This window comes from Panthera leo, chromosome D2, assembly GCF_018350215.1.
Source record: "Panthera leo isolate Ple1 chromosome D2, P.leo_Ple1_pat1.1, whole genome shotgun sequence".
Classification (NCBI taxonomy): Eukaryota; Metazoa; Chordata; class Mammalia; order Carnivora; family Felidae; genus Panthera; species Panthera leo.
This window is the reverse complement of record NC_056689.1, coordinates 12,514,739-12,534,532: the sequence shown is the minus strand read 5'-3', so window position 1 is coordinate 12,534,532 and position 19,794 is coordinate 12,514,739. Positions and strand designations below refer to the sequence as shown.

General features: G+C 42.1%; 1 long non-coding RNA gene across 1 annotated transcript in view; it reads left to right on the top strand.

Annotated features, from left to right (window-relative positions):
- Positions 1-18,366, top strand: part of LOC122202656 — a 29,051-nt gene extending 10,685 nt beyond the window's left edge. Inside the window, exons 2-3 of the long non-coding RNA XR_006194783.1 lie at positions 15,829-15,998; positions 18,191-18,366. This is a non-coding gene — a long non-coding RNA (uncharacterized LOC122202656). The remainder of the gene's footprint in view (positions 1-15,828; positions 15,999-18,190) is intronic.
- The last annotated feature ends 1,428 nt before the right edge of the window (positions 18,367-19,794 follow it).

Genomic DNA, 19,794 nt, shown 5'->3' with positions numbered 1-19,794 from the left:
CACCGGATAGCCCCAGGCTTGGTCCTAGCAAAGCTCAAACAAGGCTAGAGTATGGAAAAGTAGGAAGAGACGGCCCTTTGTCATCCCTCAGTTTTGGAGAAAACCTTCATGAATCTCAGCATCGTCAGTAGCAATGTGACTTGCTCCTCAGGTCTCAGGTGGAGGTGGGCCTCTGGGGCAGCCCCAGGAAAACTGAGGGATAGAGAGGGTCTGAGGGTCTTCCTCTGTGAGTGTGTATGTTTGTGTGTGACTGAGGGTAAGTGTGTGTGGGTATAACTTTCTGATCCCAAATCATCCCTCACATCTGCTCTTCCACTTAGAGGCCCTATTAAAGGCCACCTGAGCACTCCTCTGTCCCTCCCCTGCCAACCAAAGGGACGTCTCTCCTCTGTGTCTCCTAGCACACTTTGTCCTGTGATAGCGACCATTTCCTGCTATGCGTTGTGGTCATTTAACTTCTCTGCCTGACCTGACTGAAAGCCCCCTGAAGACCGTACGAGATCCAGTCTGGCTTAGGGCTCCCAGCACATAGTAGGTATTTGACGAGTATGTCATGACACTTGAATCAATCCCATGCTCAGCTGCCAGTGTTCTTCAGTACAGACTTGGAGAGTTTTCTCTCCCTACATCCGTCCCTTCAGCTCCAGAGAGCACCTGCTCAGGCAGCCTGGCACGGGGATGGGAACAGCAGCTGGCCCAGGCTTTGTCCTTACCACTCCACACAACGGAAGCCCCACCTGGCCCGGGGGTTTACAGGGCACCGGGTGACTGAAGGCCCAGCCTGGGAGCCAGAGGTGCTGGTCTGTGGGGTCTGGACAACATATCAGCCCTCCTGGAGCCTTAGTTTCTCTTTGGTGGCTAGAAGATCAGCCCCTTTCTACCTTCCTCACAGGGTATTGGGAGGTGACAGCAATGGCAGCTTTTAAAAAGCATTAAGCAAGGGGCATCTGGGTGGGTCAGTCGGTTAAGCGTCTAACTTCGGCTCAGGTCATGATCTCATGGTTCATGGATTTGAGCCCCATGCTGGGTTCTGTGCTGACAGCTGGGAGCCTGGAGCCTGCTTCGGATTCTGTGTCTCCTTCTCTCTCTGCCCCTCTCCTGTGTGCACTCTCTCTCTCTCTCTCAAAAATAAATAAACGTTATAAAAAAATGTAAAAATAAAAAGCATCAAGTGATGCACTAATATCAAGTAATATTACGATGAAAATAATTTTGGTCTGACCTTTTTGGGGAGAGAAAAGTGTAGTTATCAGTGTCCTACAAATAAGCCATTGAAAATGAATGTGAATGAAGTAAAACTCAAAAGAGGAAGAAGAGAAAAGAATCCTGAGCCTTTCTGAAGCTGCTCCTTGGTGTGGAAATGAAGCCAAGACACTTAGCATTAACAGATCAGGCTCCCCAGGTGTGACTTGCCCAGACCAATGGTGAAGGTCTGTCCCTGACCCAGGAGGCCCGGACTATCGTGGGGAGAAACTTTCCAGCAAAGCTGCTGCTGGGTGTCCGGCTTGTTGGTACACGCAGCTGGCATATCTTTTCTTGTTGTCATTTTTTTTTTTTTTTTTTTTTTTTTTTTTTTGCTGTGGTTATCTCATGTTAGAAGTTGCTGGAAGTACATTTCTCTCTCTCCTGAGAGAGAAGGTTATGCTGGCTTTGCATGTAGAATCACTTCTCAGTTTCTTCAGACCAGTGGCCTTTCCTTTTCCCATTTTTCTTTCTCTAGTCTTTGGCTATTCTACTAGATGTTAGTATTTGAAGGGAGGGTAGATTGGAGGGGAACGTAAGTAGAGTTAAAATTACATCTGACAGTGGATTTGATAAATGTTTTAGTAGGGGAGAAGTTAGTATTTAACTAATGTTTTATTAAATTTGTTTCCCATATTTTTTCTTTTTTTAAAAAAAATTTTTAATGTTTAATTTTTTTCTATTTTTTTCAATGAAATTTATTGTCAAACTGGTTTCCATACAACACCCAGTGCTCATCCCAACAGGTGCCCTCCTCAATGCCCATCACCCACCCCTCCCCTCCCTCTCACCCCCCATCAACCCTCCGTTCTCAATTTTTAAGAGTCTCTTATTTTTAATGTTTAATTTTGAGAGAGAGAGACAGACCATGAGCAGGGGAGGGGGAGAGAGGGAGACACAAATCTGAAGCAGCTCCAGGCTCTGAGTTGTCAGCACATGCAGGGCTGGAACCCACGAACCTCGAGATCATGACCTGAGCTAAAGTCTGATGCTTAACTGACTGAGCCGCCCAGGCGCCCCTCCCATATTTTTTCTTATAGGACATTTTCAAAATTGGCCATTTATCAGAGAACAGAATACAAAATATCCATCATATCAACTTTAGTAAATTCATACATGGCATGTAAAAACAGGAGCTTCCAGAAGGTGGTGCCAAAGTCTGCCTTTTCTCCACCTCCTTCCTCACTCTTTAGAGTTTCAGTCTGCACATTTCACTCTCAAGAAAATGAAGTTTCTGTATCAGCACAGCCCAGCTCTAGTGAGAGATCCACAGCAGAAGATGTTGAGGGGGGAAAAATAGCCTCAAGAGGCATAGCCGTGGTTGACATAGCTAAGAACTTCCAGGTTTCCCGATTGTTGATGGATTTTGTGCCAATTTAGGTTTGAAGAAATGTACCAGCGGGTGAAGGTCAGCCTCACTTCCCATCTGCCACCTCTGCCTCCCACCGACCTCAGGGAGGTCAGATGTTTTGCTTAACAGTGAGATACTGGGACCCCAGGGCAGAAGAAGGCTCTAAATTTGAGAGTAAGAGACTATAAATGTAAGACAGGAGATCCTGAGCCCCAGTGGCTGCCACTGCTGTCTTCAGGCTCATGACTCTGCCCCAGGCCACGGCAAGGACACAAATGGAGATGAAAGAAAGGGAAACCATCCAAGTGACAGGATTGTCTCTATGCATTCCCTCAAGTCTGGGGAAAAGAGCTGTGCAGGTGAGGAAACCAAAGAGAGTGAGAAATTGCAAAGCCAGGCTAACTAAACATTGACACCAAGCCTAAGCATCTGTTAATTGCTATCTAGGTACGTGGCATTATGAAAACAGAAAAGAGATGCAGTCCCTGGCCTCCAGGAATTAATAATTAGGGGGAAGGAAAGATTATTCCATCCAGGAGTACGTTAAAGCTAGCTGGCACCTGTGTGCTAAGTGTGGCCATCTGTGTTCAGTAATACCGCGTCAGTAGCTTCATATCAGCGGTGGTGGGAGTATTTACACCAGGGAAATCAGTCAACACCGCAAATCATGGCTCCCCCTCACCCAGAGCTGAATGTTAACCATTTACCAGCACACAGATTATTTGTCCCACAGCACAAACTGCTTAAATAAAGGGGGAGCGGGACATGCCAAGGCTGGGAAGCAATGGAGAGTGTTGTGGGTTTGCATTCAAGGTCAAGCTCTCCCACTTGTTGACCGGCTGACCCTAGCCTCAGTTTCTATCTGTCTTTGGGACTAAAATCCTATGCTCATTACCAAGGTGACAGGGGTGACCTTGTAAAATTTGTGAAATGATGCATGTCTCATCCCAGTTTTATGAGAAATACAGAAGATAATGAACATTTATTTTTTCAATTATTCAATAATGTTCATTGATTTTTCCTATATGCCAGACATTGTGCTACCTGGGCAGTCATAAAACATAAAAATACTTTGTAGATTATAAGGCTTTTGTACAAAATCCTTTATAAACTAGAAGGTGTCATCCATGGTTTTTTTTCCTCCGCTTTCTTCATGTCTCCCAGTCTGGATACACTCAAGTTTGCCCTATGACACATCCTGCAACTCATTGTACTCTGATGCCTTCATTTAAACTACAACACATGGCAGCCATCAAGAACAATGGTATGGAGACAAAACTGAGCCAAGAAAATATCCTTGAAGTATTTCATTGACTGGAAATACGTAATAACAAAATTTGTACCAAATTATCTCTACATGTATATATGAACCCAAGAGAATATACATTAAAATATTCACAGTAGCTTTCTCTAGGTGGTGAGATTGATGATTTTGATTTTTCTTCCTTGCTTAGATGTAATTTTACTTTTTCTACAAAAATTACCCATGTAATTTTTGAGTTAAAGATGAAGAAAAACATAAAAAATTTTCATTTAGCTATTTGTTTTATAAAATATTAAATTTAGATTTGAAAGGAGCCTTAGAGATCTTTACAGACGAGGAAACTGAGGTCCAGGGAGATGAGAACTGAACTAGTTGGACTTCCTTCTCTAAATTGGACATTTTCTCTCCCCTCTTTCCAAATGTGTTTGCAGAGCTCTTGATTATTAGTCTGAATCTATGCACTTTGTAATTAGATTCTCATCTTTAATTATCTTTCTGACTTTTTGATGTCTCTCCTTACCCTAGTATGGTAGTTTTTCTTTGACTTGTTTCTTTCTTTTCTTTCTTTCTTTCCTTCTTTCTTCCTTTCTTTTTCTTTTCTTTTCTTTTCTTTTTTTTTTTTTTTTTAATAATGTTCAAGTGGCTGCTTGGTTTCTTTGATTTTTGTCTTTGAAAGACTCCTGAGGTAAATAAGCATTTTATCCTAATCAGTAGCCTCTTTAATTATATCTTCTCACATTTGCCCTTTCGTCTCTACCAACTAATTTTCTCAGAAATTTCCAAGGATGAATCATAATTCCTCAAAGCCATCATTCCTGGAATCAGAATATTTTTTTTCTTTATCTGATGTAGGCTCAAGTAAGAGTTCTTGTATTATTAATACAAAGGTTTTTGCCTTCTGGGCCTCAGTTTCCATCTGCTAAGTGGATATTTTCTCTACTCACTTGATGACTATTTCTTACTGAAAACATCTTGGAAAATCTGAAGCCCCTCCAGCCTCAACTGACAGACACTTGACTCCTTAGATTGCATCTGAGTGAATGGATCTGGGCCAGGGGTTGTGATGGAAGCTAAAGAATCAGAGCTGCCTCTCAAGATGGGGAAGCTTGGACTGTACGTGGGGGAAGCCCAAAGGGCCACAGCCAGGGTCAGAGCAAGTGAATTTGAATTCGACTTTTTTTTTTTTTTTTAACTAAAGCCTCTTCTCTGACTGATGTCCCACACCCACTTACCCTGCTCAGGCCACCTGTGACTACAGTTTGCTCCCTTTTCTGTGGCCATTCATGAGACTTAAAACACACACACACACACACACACACAGAGTAAATGAATTGATGTAAGCTTTCAGGTTTTCTCTGAGAGTCAAGGGTGACAGTGTCAAGTACAAATATATTTCTGTATATTCTATATATATGTTATATGGAGAATATGTAGGTGTTTATATTATAGATATTATATATATTTAATATATATAATGTGTAATGAATCTATATAATTAACATATATTAAATTAACATTTATATTTATATACTATGTATGCAAACCACAAAGGTAAGCTGCATATGTAATTTCAAGTTTTTTTTAGCAGCCTTGTTAAAAAAAAAGGAAAATGAGATGTGACAGTAATTTTAGTAATACACTTTATTTAACCCAGTATATCCTAAATATTATCATTGTCACATGTAATGAATAGTGAAAAAATATATAATCAAGATAGTTTACATTCTCTTGTTCCTACCAAGTCTTTGAAATCCAGTGTTCATTCCACATTGAGAGTACCTCTCAATTCGGACATTTTAAGTGTTCATTAGGCACATGTGGTTAGTGGCTACACATTGGAGAACACAGTTTGGAGGTGTATCTATATGAATTGCCAAGGTTTGTAAGATGGAGAAGAATATAAAATGGGACTTCCAAGTGCGTTTAATCTTATTAAAGGTGTCCCCTCTGTGGAATTGGATACAGGGAATGAAGTTTTATGCAGTTATTTTTGTGTATAAATCAAAACTCCCAACAACCGTATAAGACGAGTAGAGAATGCTTATTTTACAAGTGAGGAAAATGAAACTCAGGTAGTCTAGATGGCTACCTAAAGGTGCCCCAGCGAGCAACTGGAGGAGGCAGGATACAAACCCAGGTCTTTGTAGTGCCAGAGCGCAGAGGTTTTCCCTCCCCCACACCCTCAGTGTTCCAAGCACACAGATGTCCTGGATATCTGGTGGGAGACAAGCAAGTAACCAAGTGTGGTAAGGTTGCTCAAGGCCAGTGTGAGAACGCTAAGAAAGGGCATCCAGCTCAGACTGGGTCAGGAACAGCTTCTTGAAACCTACTGAGTCTGCTGAGGGTGACGGGGCTGAGGGAAAGGCCACCTCAGAGAGCTGCTGCAGGAAGGTGTCAAGGGTGGCTCTTTGGGGACCGCAGATGTCTCCAGGTGGCTAGAACAGGGCCTCCATGTGCTGTGGCAGATACATGGGCTGAAAGCAGAGAAGTCAGTGAAGGGTATAGAACCAAGGGATTTTACCCCCCAACGGCTATGGGGTTTTAAGCATGTGATTGATATTGAAGGGATTTGACTTACATGGCCCCACACCCTGGACACAGAATGGAGGGTGAACGAGGGACCCTGCCTGGGTATGATCCCACTTGTACTTGTAAATTTAAGTTTCAAGTCTAACCAAAGGGGGTAACCCCCAGAGGTTAGGACCTGCCCGATCAACAGAATGAAGCAAGAACTCTGGGAGGTGCTTGATGTTCATGCCAGGATTTGGGGCCAGACAAATCTAAACTCAAGTCCTGGCTTTGCTGTTCTCTAGCTGTGCCACCTCCGCCAAGACTCAATTTCTACATCTGTAAAGTGGGAACCACACAGGGCCTAACCCGGTAGAGCTCTTGTGAGGATTAAGTGAAACAGTAGTGGCCAAATGTTTAGCAGAGTAGCTGGTACCTGGCCAAGGCTGAATCAAGCGTGCCCGATGGTGTCACTGTTACCAAAGCAGTGACACAGCCAAGCATCTAGGACCATGGGTGGATGGCAGCACACGGTCTTCCCAAGTCACTTCCTGTGTCACAGGCACCTTGGCATGTAGCCAGGTACAGGATACCTGTCCCATGACTGAGGTTAGTTAAATGATACAAACAATATGTAAAGTACAACTGTGGCCAGTGTTTCAGGGGAGAACTGTGCTCTAGTTAGAAGTGAAGAAAAGTGCTCAGTGTAGTTTTCCAGGGCTGTGGTAACAAAGTACCACAAACTGAGTGGCTTGATACAACAGAAAGGTTTTCTCCCAGCTCTGGAGGCTGGAAGTCTGAAATCAAGGCATCCACAGCCATGCTCCCTCTGAAGGCTCTAGGGGACAATCCTTCCCTGCCTCTTCCAGCTTCTGGTGGTGGCTGGCGACCCAGCATTCTTGGCTTGCAGCGCCGGCTGCAAAGGGTGCACCTGCATCCCATTAGCAGGTGTGGGCGCAGAGGCTCGAACAGGTGGAGGAACATGGCGGCTCCTGTTCTTCCTCTCCTGTGTCCTGTTTACACTTAGTTCTGCCTTCTCTCCCTCTTTTTTTTTTCTTAATTTTTTTTTGAAAGACAGAGAGAGAACGTGACCAGGGGAGGGGCAGAGGGAGAGGGAGACACAGGATCTGAAGCAGGTTCCAGGCTCCGAGCTGTCAGCACAGAGCCCGACGTGGGGCTCGAACTCACAAATCGCGAGATCATGACCTGAGCCGAAGTCAGACTGAGCCACCCAGGCGCCCCTGTCACTCTTTTTAATATCACCCAACATGGAGTCGAATATATTTTAAAATATTTTTGTACTTGCTGAAAAAAATCATCATGCCCTCTTCTCTAGCTATCTGGTGCATGAAAAAAGTGAGTTAGCTTTCAGAATATACATTGCTAATCCTTCCCTGTAATTTGTCAAATTTGTCAGGAGATATCAAGAAACTTGGAGGCAGGAATTTCAGTCTGGGGACCTGCTCTGAGGATAAAGATATGTTCATTAAGATGTTTTCCATGTCAATATAAAACTTTTTTAGGAAGTGTACTTTATCTTTCTGTTAAATAAAACAGCTTTATTAGGCTATAATTGACATGAAGTAAACTGCACATATTTAAAGCATACGGTTTGATAAATCCTGGCACATGAATAAACTCATCATTATGATAACATTTTGTAACTTATTTTTGTCCACTATTTTATAACGTAGAATGTGCATTTTGTCAAGTTATGAAATATCATTTTAGAAAATTATTTTAGATGGATAGGAAGATGGCGGCGTAGGAGGACGCTGGGCTCACGGCGCGTCCTGCTGATCACTTAGATTCCACCTACACCTGCCTAAAGAACCCAGAAAACCGCCAGAGGATTAGCAGAAGGGAGTCTCCGGAGTCAAGCGCAGACCAGAGGCCCACGGAAGAGGGTAGGAAGGGCGGCGAGGCGGTGCACGCTCCACGGACTGGCGGGAGGGAGCCGGGGCGGAGGGCCGGCCCGCCGGCCAAGCAGAGCCCCCGAGTCTGGCTGGCAAAAGCGGAGGGGCCGGACGGACTGTGTTCCGATAGCAAGCGCGACTTAGCGTCTGGGAGGTCATAAGTTAACAGCTCTGCTCGGAAAGCGGGAAGGCTGGAGGACAAAGGGAGGGAGAGCTGCTGAGCCCCCGGACGGCAGAGCTCAGCTTGGCGGGGAACAAAGGCGCCAGCGCCATCTCCCCCGCCCATCCCCCAGCCAAAATCCCAAAGGGAACCAGTTCCTGCCAGGGAACTTGCTCGCTCCGCGCAAACACCCAACTCTGTGCTTCTGCGGAGCCAAACCTCCGGCAGCGGATCTGACTCCCTCCCGCTGCCACAGGGCTCCTCCTGAAGTGGATCACCTAAGGAGAAGCGAGCTAAGCCTGCCCCTCCAGCCCCCGTGCACCTTGCCTACCCACCCCAGCTAATACGCCAGATCCCCAGCAACACAAGCCTGGCAGTGTGCAAGTAGCCCAGACGGGACACGCCACCCCACAGTGAATCCCGCCCCTAGGAGAGGGGAAGAGAAGGCACACACCAGTCTGACTGTGGCCCCAGCAGTGGGCTGGGGGCAGACATCGGGTCGGACTGCGGCCCCGCCCACTAACTCCAGTTATACACCACAGCACAGGGGAAGTGCACTGCAGGTCCTCACCACGCCAGGGACTCTCCAAAATGACCAAACGGAAGAATTCCCCTCAGAAGAATCTCCAGGAAATAACAACAGCTAATGAACTGATCAAAAAGGATTTAAATAATATAACAGAAAGTGAATTTAGAATAATAGTCATAAAATTAATCGCTGGGCTTGAAAACAGTATACAGGACAGCAGAGAATCTCTTGCCACAAAGATCGAGGGACTAAGGAACAGTCACGAGGAGCTGAAAAACGCTTTAAACGAAATGCAAAACAAAATGGAAACCACGACGGCTCGGCTTGAAGAGGCAGAGGAGAGAATAGGTGAACTAGAAGATAAAGTTATGGAAAAAGAGGAAACTGAGAAAAAGAGAGATAAAAAAATCCAGGAGTATGAGGGGAAAATTAGAGAACTAAGTGATACACTAAAAAGAAATAATATACACATAATTGGTATCCCAGAGGAGGAAGAGAGAGGGAAAGGTGCTGAAGGGGTACTTGAAGAAATTATAGCTGAGAACTTCCCTGAACTGGGGAAGGAAAAAGGCATTGAAATCCAAGAGGCACAGAGAACTCCCTTCAGACGTAACTTGAATCGATCTTCTGCACGACATATCATAGTGAAACTGGCAAAATACAAGGATAAAGAGAAAATTCTGAAAGCAGCGAGGGATAAACGTGCCCTCACATATAAAGGGAGACCTATAAGACTCGTGACTGATCTCTCTTTTGAAACTTGGCAGGCCAGAAAGGACTGGCATGATATCTTCAGTATGCTAAACAGAAAAAATATGCAGCCGAGAATCCTTTATCCAGCAAGTCTGTCATTTAGAATAGAAGGAGAGATAAAGGTTTTCCCAAACAAACAAAAACTGAAGGAATTTGTCACCACGAAACCAGCCCTACAAGAGATCCTAAGGGGGATCCTGTGAGACAAAGTACCAGAGACATCACTACAAGCATAAAACATACAGACATCACAATGACTCTAAACCCGTATCTTTCTATTATAACACTGAATGTAAATGGATTAAATGCACCAACCAAAAGACATAGGGTATCAGAATGGATAAAAAAACAAGACCCATCTATTTGCTGTCTACAAGAGACTCATTTTAGACCTGAGGACACCTTTAGATTGAGAGTGAGGGGATGGAGAACTATTTATCATGCTACTGGAAGCCAAAAGAAAGCTGGAGAAGCCATACTTATATCAGACAAACTAGACTTTAAATTAAAGGCTGTAACAAGAGATGAACAAGGGCATTATATAATAATTACAGGGTCTATCCATCAGGAAGAGCTAACAATTATAAATGTCTATGCGCCGAATACCAGAGCCCCCAAATATATAAAACAATTACTCATAAACATAAGCAACCTTATTGATAAGAGTTGGTAATTGCAGGGGACTTTAACACCCCACTTACAGAAATGGATAGATCATCTAGACACACGGTCAATAAAGAAACAAGGGCCCTGAATGATACATTGGATCAGATGGACTTGACAGATATATTTAGAACTCTGCATCCCAAAGCAACAGAATATACTTTCTTCTCGAGTGCACATGGAACATTCTCCAAGATAGATCATATACGGGGTCACAAAACAGCCCTTCATAAGTTTACAAGAATTGAAATTATACCATGCATACTTTCAGACGATAATGCTATGAAGCTTGAAATCAACCACAGGAAAAAGTCTGGAAAACCTCCAAAAGCGTGGAGGTTAAAGAACACCCTACTAAAGAATGAGTGGGTCAACCAGGCAATTAGAGAAGACATTAAAAAATATATGGAAACAAACGAAAATGAAAATACAACAATCCAAACGCTTTGGGACGCAGCGAAGGCAGTCCTGAGAGGAAAATACATTGCAATCCAGGCCTATCTCAAGAAACAAGAAAAATCCCAAATACAAAATCTAACAGCACACCTAAAGGAAATAGAAGCAGAACAGCAAAGGCAGCCTAAACCCAGCAGAAGAAGAGAAATAATAAAGATCAGAGCAGAAATAAACAATATAGAATCTAAAAACACTGTAGAGCAGATCAACGAAACCAAGAGTTGGTTTTTTGAAAAAATAAACAAAATTGACAAACCTCTAGCCAGGCTTCTCAAAAAGAAAAGGGAGATGACCCAAATAGATAAAATCATGAATGAAAATGGAATTATTACAACCAATCCCTCAGAGATACAAACAATTATCAGGGAATACTATGAAAAATTATATGCCAACAAACTGGACAACCTGGAAGAAATGGACAAATTCCTAAACACCCACACTCTTCCAAAACTCAATCAGGAGGAAATAGAAAGCTTGAACAGACCCATAACCGGCGAAGAAATTGAATCGGTTATCAAAAATCTCCCAACAAATAAGAGTTCAGGACCAGATGGCTTCCCAGGGGAGTTCTACCAGACGTTTAAAGCAAAGATAATACCTATCCTTCTCAAGCTATTCCAAGAAATAGAAAGGGAAGGAAAACTTCCAGACTCATTCTATGAAGCCAGTATTACTTTGGTTCCTAAACCAGACAGAGACCCAGTAAAAAAAGAGAACTACAGGCCAATATCCCTGATGAATATGGATGCAAAAATTCTCAATAAGATACTAGCAAATCGAATTCAACAACATATAAAAAGAATTATTCACCATGATCAAGTGGGATTCATTCCTGGGATGCAGGGCTGGTTCAACATTTGCAAATCAATCAACGTGATACATCATATTAATAAAAAAAAAGAGAAGAACCATATGATCCTGTCAATCGATGCAGAAAAGGCCTTTGACAAAATCCAGCACCCTTTCTTAATAAAAACCCTTGAGAAAGTCGGGATAGAAGGAACATACTTAAAGATCATAAAAGCCATTTATGAAAAGCCCACAGCTAACATCATCCTCAGTGGGGAAAAACTGAGAGCTTTTTCCCTGAGATCAGGAACACGACAGGGATGCCCACTCTCACCGCTGTTGTTTAATATAGTGTTGGAAGTTCTAGCATCAGCAATCAGACAACAAAAGGAAATCAAAGGCATCAAAATTGGCAAAGATGAAGTCAGGCTTTCGCTTTTTGCAGATGACATGATATTATACATGGAAAATCCGATAGACTCCACCAAAAGTCTGCTAGAACTGATACATGAATTCAGCAAAGTTGCAGGATACAAAATCAATGTACAGAAATCAGTTGCATTCTTATACACTAACAATGAAGCAACAGAAAGACAAATAAAGAAACTGATACCATTCACAATTGCACCAAGAAGCATAAAATACCTAGGAATAAATCTAACCAAAGATGTAAAAGATCTGTATGCTGAAAACTATAGAAAGCTTATGAAGGTAATTGAAGAAGATATAAAGAAATGGAAAGACATTCCCTGCTCATGGATTGGAAGAATAAATATTGTCAAAATGTCAATACTACCCAAAGGTATCTACACATTCAATGCAATCCCAATCAAAATTGCACCAGCATTCTTCTCGAAACTAGAACAAGCAATTCTAAAATTCATATGGAACCACAAAAGGCCCCGAATAGCCAAAGTAATTTTGGAGACGAAGACCAAAGCAGGAGGCATCACAATCCCAGACTTTAGCCTCTACTACAAAGCTATAATCATCAACACAGCATGGTATTGGCCCAAAAACAGACACATAGACCAATGGAATAGAATAGAAACCCCAGAACTAGACCCACAAACGTATGGCCAACTAATCTTTGACAAAGCAGGAAAGAACATCCAATGGAAAAAAGACAGTCTCTTTAACAAATGGTGCTGGGAGAACTGGACAGCAACATACAGAAGGTTGAAACCAGACCACTTTCTCACACCATTCACAAAAATAAACTCAAAATGGATAAAGGACCTGAATGTGAGACAGGAAACCATCAAAACCCTAGAGGAGAAAGCAGGAAAAGACCTCTCTGACCTCAGCCGTAGCAATCTCTTACTCGACACATCCCCAAAGGCAAGGGAATTAAAAGCAAAAATGAATTACTGGGACCTTATGAAGATAAAAAGCTTCTGCACAGCAAAGGAAACAACCAACAAAACTAAAAGGCAACCAACAGAATGGGAAAAGATATTTGCAAATGACATATCGGACAAAGGGCTAGTATCCAAAATCTATAAAGAGCTCACCAAACTCCACACCCGAAAAACAAATAACCCAGTGAAGAAATGGGCAGAAAACATGAATAGACACTTCTCTAAAGAAGACATCCAGATGGCCAACAAGCACATGAAAAGATGCTCAACGTCGCTCCTCATCAGGGAAATACAAATCAAAACCACACTCAGATATCACCTCACACCAGTCAGAGTGGCCAAAATGAAGAAATCAGGAGACTATAGATGCTGGAGAGGATGTGGAGAAACGGGAACCCTCTTGCACTGTTGGTGGGAATGCAAACTGGTGCAGCCGCTCTGGAAAGCAGTGTGGAGGTTCCTCAGAAAATTAAAAATAGACCTACCCCATGACCCAGCAATAGCACTGCTAGGAATTTACCCAAGGGATACAGGAGTACTGATGCATAAGGGCACTTGTACCCCAATGTTTATAGCAGCACTCTCAACAATAGCCAAATGATGGAAAGAGCCTAAATGTCCATCAACTGATGAATGGATAAAGAAAGTGTGGTGTATATACACAATGGAATACTACGTGGCAATGAGAAAGAATGAAATATGGCCTTTTGTAGCAACGTGGATGGAACTGGAGAGTGTGATGCTAAGTGAAATAAGTCATACAGAGAAAGACAGATACCATATGGTTTCACTCTTATGTGGATCCTGAGAAACTTAACAGAAACCCATGGGGGAGGGGAAGGAAAAAAAAAAGAGGTTACAGTGGGAGAGAGCGAAAGCATAAGAGACTGTTAAAAACTGAGAACAAACTGAGGGTTGATGGGGGGTGGGAGGGAGGGTAGGGTGGGTGATGGGTATTGAGGAGGGCACCTTTTGGGATGAGCACTGGGTGTTGTATGGAAACCAATTTGACAATAAATTTCATATATTGGAAAAAAAATTATTTTAATGATTACATAGTATCCTATGGGATATAACTTATAATATTGAAAAATGATAGATGATTGAAGTATCCAACAAGAGAGAATTGTTATTGGCGAGTGAATATACACACACAAGCATGCACACACATACAGAGGAAAAGACTGAAAAAAATTTTAACTGCTAACAGTGACTATCTAGGTGGTAGGATTCCAGGAGGCTTTTTCTCTGTTTCTGTTTTTCTATGTTTTATGCACAGAACCATCATAATTAATTTTAAAAAACAAAAATAATTCATTTTTTTCTGAAAATTAAAAACTTAAATGTCTAAAAGTAGAATTTTACACACATCAGTGGGATATATTGTCATTTAAAATGTTTAGGTGACTCAGTTAAGCAGCTCACTTTGGCTTAGGTCATGATCTCATGGCTCAGTGAGTTCAAGCCCCTCGTCGGGCTCTATGATGACAGCTCAGAGCTGGAGCCTGCTTTGGATTCTGTGTCTCCCTCTCTCTCTGCCCTTCCCCCATTCACACTCTGTCTCTCTCAAAATATGAACATTAAAAATAATAATAATAAATTTTTAAAAGAATATTTCATAATATGAGAAAACATGTTATATTTAGTAAAATAAACAGCTTACAAAATAATACAGCTTAATTAAAATTTTTCAATGTTTATTTTTGAGAGAGAGAGAGAGGCAAAGCGCGAGAACTGCGAGATCATGACCTGAGCCCAAGTTGGATGCTTAACTGACTGAACCACCAGGCGCCCCAATAGTTTAAAGAGCATTGAAAAGACAAACTATCATTAATATGCCAAATGATCTCTAGACAGTGGGATTATGGGAGATCTGAATTTCCTGTATTTCCCAGATTTGCAACAATGGATATAAATATATCAACTGTAAGAAAAGTTATTAAAAGTCATGTTATAAAATTCAGTATTTTCAGGTTGTGAAGCAATGGTTAATTTTTATCTTATTTGATGGCTTTCTATATTTTCAAATACTCAGTGAAAATAAAAATGAGCTTAAACTGTATCAGTTACTGCAATACAAAATAGTAAGATCAGGGGAACACTAATAATAACGTACCTCATGATCGTTTGACACGCATTGTGTTATCCAGTGTTTTCGTGTATAGCTTCTCACTTGACCTCAAAGGAAGTCTGAACAGGTGAAAACAACCGTGTGGCTCTGAAAAGATGCTGCCTCCCCGTGCCGGTTACCCAGCCAGCATGTCCTACAGGACATGTCCAAATCTGCAGCCGAAGGCCGGTGCATGCTGCTTCTAAGCCTTCTACATAAGTAAACAAAATTGTACGGAATGCTTCAGTTTTCTGTAAGCTGGTTTTTTTTTAACCTGTTAAAGATCGAAATAGATACAACATAAAATTTACCATTTTCACCATTTTTTAAAGTGTACATTTCAGTGGCATTAAGTGCATTCACACTGTTATGCAGCTGTCGCCTCCATCCACCCCCAGGACATTTTCGTCCACAGCCAAGGGATCGTAAAGGGTTCTGAATGGATAGTCACATAACACATTTTACTCCTGTCCTAATGGTCAGGTAAAGAAACCGAGATCTTCTAGCTGTCCTTGCCTTGCCTTTCCCATTTTCTTCTCAACACCTGCAATCTGGCTTCTGCCCACAGCTGCCCTGGAACTGGTCCCATCACAGGGCTGTCAGCATGTCCTGGTGGCAGAATGTCCTGGGCTGCTTACTTCTGGTCTGCAGGATTGGAAAATCTGTTTTCTAATCCCTCCTGGAAATTTTCTCCTTCTGAAATTTCTTTAACACCCTCTCTCCTAGGTTTCCTCTTACCTCTTGGATCTTTCTTCTGACTTCTCGTCCTGGCTCAGGAACTCACCTCCACTCCCAGAACCACCTGTCTGGTTTCCCTGCCTCTAGGCCTGCCCTGCCAACCAGTATGATATTTCTTAGAGGGAAATCGGATCCTGCCTCAAGTCTACAAATGTGACGTGAGTTGACAGGATAAAACCCAAGCTCCTTACTTAGATATAGAATGCTCCTTCTAACCTGGCTGTCCATGACCTCAAACACCATCCTCAGTAGTACCCCTTTAAAGTCTGCAGCATAGAACCATTTGTAGTTCCAGTGTTGGAGAACTAGGCTGCTTATACATCGTCAGCATACGTGTAGTCCCTCTACTCTAGAATGTAAGTTATGATTGCTTGTGTGGCTGTCTCCCACCACAGGGCAATCTCCTGGAGGGCAGGGATCTTGCTTGCCCTCTTATATCTCAGTGTTTAGTATGATACCTTATAGTTGGACAAAAAGTTAATAAATGTAAGCAGCTCCAGAAAATAGATTGATGTCTTGATGGAGATCTCAAAATCATTAAAGGGTACAGCTAGGACTGAAAGCCGGGTCTTCAAAAGTCCCGCCCTTCCACTATAAATATTCTTAGTACTGAGCGACCTGGTCCAGGGACAAGATGCCGAGAGGAAATGGATGCAGTTCCTGCACGGTCCTAGGAAAATAAGAAAACAGATTAAGTGCTGCAACCCTAGACTAGGGTAGAAAGACTTACTACCAGAAATCATTTTATAGACAGCCCAAATTGAGGAGTTTTATTATAGCTGGTATTATAAAGCCACACCACAACAGTGAAGAAGACCAGCATCTGGTGGGAGCCCCTCTCCCACCTCCTGCTGTATGTTCTGGAACAAGAGCCAGCACTGTGCTTCAGCAGAGGATGTCACTCTGTCCTCCCCCAGACTAGGGGGTCTGCTTGTCCCCGATCACAGCCTACAAGAGCTTGTGGCTGCGTATGAGCTCACACAAGACAGAAAGGCAGAGTGCTATAGCTGAAAGAGATCTTAGCTACATCGGGGTCCTCAAGTCTTCTTTTCTAGATCGGCCACTAACTGGCTGCATGACCTCATAATGCCCAGGAGCCTTCTTCATGTGTACACCAAAGGGATATTTAGAGATATTTCAACTCTGACATTCAGAAAGAGGAAAATATTGGCAGTTAAAGATTGTTCAGTACTTTTAAGGTTGAACTGATTCACATTTTCCAAACTATCAAAGGAATGGCTGAATCCTCTTAGGGTGCGGGTAGTCACAGACTTATCTCCACTCGCCCATGACTACGACCCGAGTCTTGATTACTGTTGCTTATGTAAATGCCCAATTTATTTGAGGTGCTTCTTGGGAAGAAAGGACTTTCACTGCACTCTTGGTTTTAACTATTTTCACATGTTATGAGTTGGGATAAATGACATAATTGATTCATCTGTGTGGTATAGAACCTGCTCAGAGTTCTTTGAAAGATGGCTGTACTGAATGAGAGATCTGGCCAGCGCCACTGCTGAGAGGGAAAGGAGAGAGAAAAACAGAGAGAGACAGATTACCTCTTACAAACCCAGTTGGTTTCCTTAGTGGTTGTGAGCGGTTTCCACAAAACCCACCTATCATTTAGTCAAGACTGTTAATTAGGGGGCACAGATTTGGACTGCTGTCTGTACCCCCCAAGCTGGTTATTAACCAGGAGGCTGAGCTCGTGGCTGCAGCAAACACTGGAAATTCACCAAGTGCTGCCTCGGGGGAGATGGTCCACCTCCATGTCCTAGACGGCCATGGGGTTCAGGCATTTCATTGTCCAAAGTCCTACATGTATCTTACGTTACTTAATATTCACAACCACAAAAGGGGTAGAAAATACAAGATTTAATCGCCAGATTAGGAAACTGAGGGTCAGAGAGAAAAAAGAACTCACCCAACATTACACAACTGGGGATTCAAAACCATTCCTGACCCTAAGACCATACTCTGCCTCTCTAATAGCCTGATCCACCTGCTTCCTTTCCCTGCCTGCTAGGTTTTCTGCATTTCACCATCTACCAAACGAATACAGCCACTTACATCCCTCCTTCTGTCTCCCCAATCTCATGATTCTCTCTGACTCTGATTGTTTCATGGGTTACTTACCACCTGGTAAGTTTCCTGAGGCCAAGGAGCATGGCTCCTACTTCGTTTTTCATCCCAAATTACTAGATAGCAAGCTGGGCACATTTGATGGTCAATGGGGCAACACAGAACCCACAAATGACATGTTCAAAGACCACAGATTTTTGACTCATGGAATGACCCGTCCCTTTGTGTCCTCAACTTTTTTCTCTCCCACAATCTTGTTTGTGTTTCACAGACCCCTGCAGCTCTTCGGATGTCAACCATAATGTCATTCCACCAGAGTCTTCCCTGACCACTGGATTTCAAGTTTTACCCTGGTTATTCCCTTTCATGGTCTCCCTCTGTCTCTCTCTCTCTCTGTCTTTAATTTCTCTATAAATGTATTGTTCTTTGTTTATGTTATAGAACCCAAAGTTCTAAGCCACATCTTTGAATTATTCTGTCCCATGTACATGTGAGATGTGAGATATACATGTTAATAAACTTGGGTTTGGGGAGTTTTATTTGTTTTTGCCTTGTTAATCTTGCTTTTATTATACAATGTCATCTGAAATCTATGATGAGTAGAAGAAAATTCTTTCCCTACTGTGTGTCCCGATTGTTGTTTTTTTTTTTTTCATTTGTGTATTTACTTGATAAGCTCCTGGTTGTCCCAAATGGCCTCTGCTGTAACAACAGCCTCCCTTTCTAGTGTTGATAGGTTTCAACCGTAGAGTGCTGGGGTCCACTGCAGTATTGCTAATAAGTACAAAAAAAACTTTGAATTTTCTGCTTGGAAAAAAAAAATCTCCCAAGAAATGTGTTTAGGCCTATTAAGTGTCACTGTCTGTTGACATGCTAAAAGTCTCTTCCTTAAAACCAGTTGTCACAGATCAGGATGCCAGCCCCATTGCTTCACTCACCTGTGACCATGACCTGCATCTAGATTACTGCATTGGACATAGATTTGCTTTGCTATTTTTTCAAGGCATCTCAACATAATAAATTATGTTTTTATTCAAGTATAATTAACACAGTGCTATATTAGTTCAGGTGTACAATATAATGATTCAACAATTCCATAGAGTTCTTAGTGCTCATCAAGATAAACGTACTCTTAATTCCCTTTATCTATTTTACTCGTAACTCCTCCTACCTCCTCTCTGGCAATCACAAGTTTGTTCTGCATATTTAAGAGTCCGGTTTTTGTCGTTTCTCTTTTTTTGTTTGTTTGTTTTGTCTCTTTAAATTCCACATGAGTGAAATTATATGGTATTTGTCTTTCTCTTACTGATTTATTTCACTTAGCATTAGAATTAGACTCCTAGAAGATTCTCGGCCCATCCATGTTGTTGCAAATGGCAAGATTTTATTCTCTTCTATGGCCGAGTAGTATTCCATTGTATGTATTACACCACTTCTTTATCCATTCATGTACCGATGGACACTTGGATTGCTTCCCCATCTTGACTATTGTAAATAACACTGCAATAAATATAGGGGGCATATATCTTTTCTAATTAATGTTTTCATTTTCTTTGGGTAAATAACCAGTAGTGGATCATATGGTAATTCTATTTTTAATTTTTTGAGGAGATTCTAGACTGTTTTCCACAGGGGCTACACCAATTTGCATTCCCACCAACAGTGCGTGAGGGTTCCTTTTTCTCACATCCTCACCAACACTTGTTATTCCTTATATTTTTTATTCTAGCCATTCTGACTAGAGAAAAAAAGTGATTTTCATTGTGGTTTTAATTTGCATTTCCCTAATGATTAATGATGTTGAGCATCTTTTCATGTGTCTGTTGGCCATCTTTATGTCTTCTTGGGAAAAATGTCTCCTATTCACATCCTCTG